Source organism: Elephantulus edwardii, unplaced genomic scaffold (genome assembly GCF_000299155.1).
Source record: "Elephantulus edwardii isolate Elephantulus edwardi_28Jun2011 unplaced genomic scaffold, EleEdw1.0 scaffold00375, whole genome shotgun sequence".
NCBI classification, from domain to species: domain Eukaryota; kingdom Metazoa; phylum Chordata; class Mammalia; order Macroscelidea; family Macroscelididae; genus Elephantulus; species Elephantulus edwardii.
Window position 1 is genome coordinate 514213 of NW_006400125.1, and position 7851 is coordinate 522063.

General features: G+C 43.4%; 1 pseudogene; it reads left to right on the forward strand.

Moving 5' to 3' along the window:
- The first annotated feature begins 964 nt into the window (after positions 1–964).
- LOC102872691 lies at positions 965–2383 on the forward strand (annotated as a pseudogene).
- Positions 2384–7851: the final 5468 nt, after the last annotated feature.

Genomic DNA, 7851 nt, shown 5'->3' on the forward strand with positions numbered 1-7851 from the left:
AATTCCTTATGACCCAGCTATACCACTGCTAGGAATACACCGCAAGGAAATTAAAACTGAGACACAAACAGATTTGTGCACCGATGTTCATGGCAGCATTATTCACAATAAGAGAAACATGCAAACAACTGCTTATCAATAAATAAATGGATTGAGAAATAGTGGTACATTCACATGATGGAATCCTAAGCGGCACCAGAAGCAATGCTTTTGGTTCTACAGTCAACAAACACTCTTGGTAACAGCAGCCAAGAAATCAGGAGATGAATTGCATTGGGAAAGTCAGCTGTGAGGGACCTCTCAAGAGTACTAAAGAGCAACGACGTCAAGCTGGAGACTAAGGTGTGCCTGATCCAGGCTTTATAGTCTTTGCAATTATGTGCTATGCATCGGAGAGTTGGATGGTGAATAGGGATGATAGAAAGAGAATTGATGTCTTTGAGTTGTGGTGCTGGAGAAGAGTGTTGAATATACCATGGACTGCTAGGAGAACAAGCAGGTTTGTCCTGGAGAAGGTGAAGCCAGAATGCTCCTTGGAGTCAAGAATTCTGAAGCTTCGTCTGACATACTTTGGGCATATTGCAAGGAGGGACTGGTCCTTGGAGAGGGACATCATGTTTGGGAGAGCGGAGGGTCAGCACAGGAGAGGAAGACCCTCGATGAGATGGATCGATTCTGTGAGTGGAGTGGTGGAAATTAATGTGTTTGAGATGGCGAGTTTGACACAGGATAGAATGGCGCTTAGGGCTTTTGTACATAGGGTCGCTATGAGTCGCAAGCGACTCGATGGCACATAACAACAACAATAATATATAACATGGGAGAGGCTAGAAAGCATTATGTGGAGTGAACTCATTCTCAAAAGGAAAAATACTGCATAAGACCAACCATTATTATAGAAATAGAAGGACAACTAGTAAGATGTGTCTGAAGATCCAGGGGAAAGGAGGGACCTGGGGGGGGCATGGAGGTGGGGAGAAGGCAAGTCATGGGGTCCCAGCATTTGGTGGCAGGAAGAAAAGAGTGACGGAATTTGGGAAGATTCCGTGGGAGCCTGAAGGACAGTGCGGTGCTGGTGAGCAGAGATGAATGGTGATTGATTGGGGAAACACCCTGTTTGGAATGATCGTGTGAAGCACAGTGTGGACGACAGAATGTGTGAAATACAATATATGCAACTTTTACATGCAAACCAATATAAACAGAAACTCCAGCTTTATTTCCAATAAAATAAACAAATGAATAAACCTAATTCTAGAAAATGCGGTTGGCTGAAAAGAATTGTGAGTAGGCAGAGTGGGATGAGGGCTCTAGCTCAGAGTTTTATCCTATATTTAGTTCTGATCCCATTATCTTAACATTTTTTATTTATTAAGTCACCAGTAGGTAAGAAGCAATTCTTTTGTGACTCAGTGGATGCAAATGGACGTACATGACTGTTACCAAAAGGTTGGAAGACTGAACATTCAGACACATCTTGGAATAAAGACCTTTCAACCTACCTCCAGGTTAAAGAAACATTAACAGTCAAAGAAGTACGTTTCTGCTGGGATATACGGGGTCACCACGCCCTGCGGCCACCTTGACACCAACTAGTGGCTCAACCTTCAGTTCTAAGGCAGAGCTGACAGCTTTAATCGTTCAAGTGGAATCTCTGTGGACTGAGTAAGCTTAAAGTAAACCTTTACATCATCATAGGAGAGTGTTCAGAATTAAATGTAAAAACACTTTATTATCCAGTTGATTTCAACTCGACCACACTGGTTAGCACCTTCTGCTCCGCACAGAAAGGTTGGAGGTTTGTGTTCACACAAAGGGTCCTCAGTACGTGAAGAAATGTGAAGATGGCTCCTGGGAACGTTTGCCTTCATATAGCAACAGTAATTCATCTATGCATAAGCAGTATTCTTTTCAAGGCATGTAAGACTTCATAAGCCATTTTTACGGCTCAAAGCAGATCAAAGAAAAACTAATACCAAAGACCAAGTTATTCACCAGAAGCTTTGAGGATGGCCTAGGCTTCGAACATGTAATGTTTTATAATAAGGATGAGAAAAGAATGGTTTGCATATTTCAAGGAGGTCCTTACCTACAAGGAATACCTGGATTTCTCCATGGAGGTGCCATTTCTACCCTGATTGATGATACTCTTGGTATGAATGCAATGGTCGCTGGGGGAATTGTCATGACTGCCAATCTCAATATCAATTTTAAAAGACCTATCTGCATTAAGTCTGTTGCTGTGATAAATAGCCAACTTGATAAAGTTGAAAGAAGGAAATTTTTTATTTCCTTTAATGTTCGAAGTGTTGATGAGAAGACCCTCCACGCCGAAGGAACAAGTTTGTTTATAAAACTGAATCCTGATAAAAGTTTGACATAAAAAGAGCTGCTGGGAAATCCACACCATTCTGCCTCCGGTTCTTCCTCCTCCAGAAGAAGCTATTGTCTCCACTCCTATTCCTCTTGCCCACTGCCAAGTTCACCATAGGAAGAAGTCTGCTAATACCAACCTCGCCAGTCTTCTGAATACAGCTCCAGGAACTCAGTCTCCACCTTCTCAAGTTTTGACACAGAAGCTTTCCCTGTAACAGTAAACCAGTGTTTCTGTATCTCCTTGGGAAAAGTGTCCAGTTCTCCTATGATTTGGAGAACTCCCAAGATTAAGGTTCCACCACCAGCCCCGACATCTGTTCACTGCAGCCTAGAGAAACAGTTCTTGTTAACAAAAGTGTTAACACAAACTAAACATTCTGAAACAAAGTAATAAATATGTGGGTACATGTAAAAAAAAAAAAACAACCCCAAAAAAACAAAGGCTTCTCAGAGGAGAGGCCCTGTGGTTTACCTCTAGGGAATCAGCCACCAACACCTGACAGAGATGCTGTACCCTGACCCACACGGGGTGGGGTCTCCAAGTGGTGGTGTCACCCCACGGAGCACAGCTGTACTCAAACCCACACGGGGCGGGGTCTCTAAGTGATCGGGTCACCCCACGGAGCCCAGCTGCACCCTCACATGGGGTGGGGTCTCTAAGTCGTGGTGTCACCCCACAGAGCACAGCTGCAACCTCACACAAAAGTGGTGGTGTTGTCAGGTACAGTCACGTCAGGTCCTTCGAGCAACCTGGCCCATGTTCAAGAGTAGGAACCCTCACGACCTCCCTCGGGCTTGAGCCCATTGTTGGGGCACTGTCTCAGTCCTCCTCACAGGACTTTTCCGTCCTGTGGCCTCTGCTTTACCAGGCACACCATCCGCCAGGGACTCAGCTCTGCGTTAGAGCTCACATAGCTTCTCAGGTTCAAATCCCTGTTCATGACCATTCAGCTTCCTGAACAGCCTTTGCCAAGCTGGACCCTGTCCTCCCTCAGGAAGCTGTGTCCTCGTGTCAGGGAGACTGCCAGGGGCACTGCCCTGCTCTGCTGAGTGTCAGCACTCGTGCCCTCATAGACCACCCCCCAACCACGGCCACACACCCGACAAAGCCATCCCCCTCGTCCTCCTGACACCCGCTCCTGCACGGAGGATGCAGAGAGGCGCCCCACGGCGCAGACAGATTGCTCTGTGGGAAGTCCTCCACTCTCCATTTGCAGCAGGTACTAAGAGAGATTCCCACCAGGTGAGCCAGTTAGGAACAGAGCTGCAAAGCGCACTGGCTCTCCAGGCGCAAAGAGCAAAAAGGCCCAGCCACTGAGTCCTGACCCCAGTCTGCACATCTGAGCCCGCCTTTGCACTGCACCCCCAGCTGGAGCCCACTTCCCGCAGCCAGACTGCCAGTACCCCATCTGACAGGCGCCTGAAGATGTGAACTCCTAATACTCTTGTCTGCTCTCTTGGCCACAGCAGAGAAATCAATACACACCCCTTCTCCCCAGACTGAAGCCTGAGGCATGCAATGCGAGTCGCCCCAGTGCTCCATGAGAAGTGACCATGGGGAGGAGATTGCCTGCGGGTTTTAAAGGGGCGAGTAGGAAGGGTCCTGTAGGGCTTCCAGGTTGTATACAGAACGAGGGTCAGTTCCTGAGATCCCAGGTCTGGGGAAGGTGCTCTGTCCAGCAGCATGGACAGACTTCTTGAAATGCAGATGAAATGCAGAAACAAAGGTCTTTTCAGCTGCATCTCAGGACCAGGACCAGGGCCAAGTCTGAGAGGACTGATCTTGCACTTCCAGACAAAAGGACAGCTTGACCACACATGTTGTCATTCACTGGTGAGGGCAGGAATCCACTGTGGATGGAACTGGCATCAATGACTATAGGAGCACGTGTTGAGCTGAAAGGTCTCGTGTTACACAGGTACTTTTCCTGGTATTCTAAATGAGACTACCAGAAAGATATTTGCTTGTATTTTATTGATTCTGCAAAAGCATTTGATTGTGTGGATCACAACAAATCAAGGCTAACACTGAGAAGAATGGGAATGCCAGAACACTTAATTGTGCTGATCTGAAACGTATACCAAGAAGCTGTTCCCTGAACAGAGCAAGGGGACACTGCATGTCTGTTTGGTTTGGGGTTTTTTAAAAGGTAAGTATTGGGTCTAGATTCTTTCTACATACCTAGTTAATCTGTATGTTGAGGAAATAATATGACATACAGAACTTTGTAAAGAAGAATGTGGCATCAGGATCAGAGGAAGACTCTTAGACTACATTGTGCAAATGGTACATACAGCCTTGCTTACAAGTGAAGTATCACACAGTATTCTTTTGGAGATTATTGGTTTATGTTATTTAGCAACCCTTCTATCGTGTCACTTGCTCATTCATTCACTTCCACCAAATTGGTTCTAACTGATAGAGACCTTCATCAGTTTCCCCAGGCTGGAAATCACGACAGTAGGTGGTACTTACTGGAACATCGCAGATGGGAGGATTCCCTGAGACTACGTCTAACCTGGATCTGACACTAACCTCTGAGGTCACCTTTTAGTTAAATATTGACTCACAAAATGTAAGGAAGTTTGGCTCAGAGAATATTCAGATATCTGATAGATCAGATACTACTCAGATGTACACACCTACTCCTATATCATGCACAATATTCTCCACTGATTAACGTGCTCAATCTAAAATATCAACTGTATCTTGTTATTGTTAGGGGTTGTTGAGGACAATTTATATACGAGTAACGGATCTGAATGAACCTGTCCTATCCTGTGCTGTACTCACAATCTCTGACACACTAGAACCCACTTTTTCAGTCATTGTGTCAATCGATCTGGTTCAAGATCTTTCTCTCCTTCCTAAGAACGTTTCCCTCTCCAAGGAACCTCTCCTACCAACTTGCCCAAAGTATGTGAGATGAAGCTTCAGAATCTTTGCCTCCAAGGAGAACTCTAGTTGCACCTTCTCCAAGATATATCTGTTTATTCTTTTGACAATCCATGAAATATTCAATATTCTTAATCTATGAAACATATTTTAAAGCAAAAATGGAATGTGAGGAGAAAAACTAGGTTCATTGAAACAGAACAACCAGAAAAGAAATTATGAGAGAGTTCACACATTGTTAAAATATCCAAACTACTAAAAAAGTATGTAGAAAATTTTGAATGGAAATGTAAACTTCTACTATCTTCACCAAAAACACAATAAAAATATTGTTTTTAAAAAGCAGTACCATTGAGAGTTGATAGTGGCAAAGACTGAATCTTCAATTTTCTAATATGCGAAGTGAAATCCTCAGTGGAATCCCTAGTTACATCAACCACGATCTTTCCAGAGTAAGATATGCCCACAGCAGATTAAATCTATCTTTTCCATCTTAATTCTGATATACCTCTGTTATAGAAAGGGCTATAAGATTATTTTGGGAATCTTCACTCAACACAAAATAGAAAATACATGAAAATTCTTATTAAAAGCAGATGTCTAGAATAAATGCAGGATTGGACATATTGTAAATGGTATGGTATTGAATGTTCTAAAGCAAAATGTGTATGAATTATTGATTGAATGACCAATATGCTTTGTAAACTTTCATCCGAATCACAATGAAAAAGAATTGAGGATTTAAGATAGAAAAAAAGAAAGGAAAAGAAAGATCCATTGACATCATTATATCCTTAAAAGCGAACCTGGATGGGTAAGAAAAATAGAATAGAAAAGCGATAGGCTAAAAGCTTTCACTCCTAGGGGGAATTGACAGTTGAAACAAATTTTAAATTTTTAAATTGACAGTTGAAACAAATTTTAGATGACTTGTTTTGGACATATTGTTCTTATACTTACCTTAGTCTAGAGATATCTTGAACATCACAGCAATACGAAAGGACAGTGTTTAAAGCAATGGTCCCTAAGAGCTACAAAAGGAAGACATGCCAGACTCTTCAGCGTGGCAGGAAACACGAAGTTCTCTGATAAGGATACTCAACATGCCATCAGAGACGAGACAACAGAAAACACTCCATCCACTGTCTGACTTCAGTGCACTAGACACTGTTCCCGAGTCTTTTTGACCAATAGGCTGACAGGAGTAACACATATATGTCGTCTGTAAAAGATGTCTACTTGTGCCGCTGGGTAGTTCAAATGATAAAAGTTCAAAAATAACAAAGCTGGACAAAAACTGTCTCAGCATAGAAATCCAGTGACCAATTTGTTTTTTTCCTTCAAGTTTTCTTTTTTTTTCCTTTTGAATTCTGATTTTAATGAAAGTTTACAGAAAAGTTGCATTTTCATTCATTCATTTTCATTGTTGCACATTTTCCTCTCTACACCTCTCCAGTTCACTTTAAAAAAATAAACAAACAAACAAAAAACCCCGAAATCAAATTCATTCATTGTTGCATGATTTCTGAAAAATCTCCCACAGAAAATCCCAGGGGCACAGTCCCACTCAACGATGTGAAGTCCCCGTGAGTCAATGTTAACTTGAGGACAAGTTGATTTCCGTTCCCAGAGCCTGAGAATGAACCTATTTCACATAAACGTGTTTACAGGGTGAACTGTAATTAATGATGAGCTTCTAAGCAGTGATCTTCACAGGAATGAGAGCATGTGACCTCTATATCCCACATTTTACACTCAGGCCTTTTGGTTAAGTTAATTAGAGAGTAAATTACTCAGCTTTTCATGTAAATAACATTGTTGTTGTTGTTGTTATGTGCCATCCAGTCCTTTTTGACTCATAGCGACCCTAGGCACAACAGCCCTAAACCCTGCTCTATCCTGCGCCAACTGCACTGCCTCTGACACACCCATCCCGATTACCCCAATCACCGAATCAATCCACCTCATAGAGGGTCTTCCCCTCCTGCGCTGTCCCTCCACCCTCCCAAGCATGATATCCCTCTCCAAGGACCCATCCCTCCTGGCAACATGTCCAAAGTATGTCTGAAGAAGCCCCAGAATCCTTGCCTCCAAGGAGTAGCGTGGTTTAATCCTCTCCAAGATGAATCTGTTTGTTTTCCTGGCAGTCCATGGTACATTCAGTACTCTTCTCCAGCACCACAGCTCAAAAGCATTCACTCTCCTTCTGTCCTCCCTAGTCATTGTCCAACTCTCTGAGGCATAACAAGTGATTGCAAATACCATGGACTGTATCAGGCACACCTTAGTCTCCAGAGAGGCACCGTTGCTCTTGAGTACTTTAGAGAGGTCCCTAACAGCAGACTTTCCCATAGCAATATGTTTTTTGATTTCCTGACTGCTGGTGCCAAGAGTGTTGACTGTGGAGCCAAGCAAACTGAAGCTGGGAACAATCTCAATCTCTTCACCATCCATCCTGACGCTGCCAATTGGTCCAGTGGTGAGAATCTTTGTCTTCTTGACATTGAGCCTCAGTCCATACTGAAGGCTGCAGTCACTGACCCTTCGCAGCAAGTGCATGAGGTCCTCCTAAATAACAT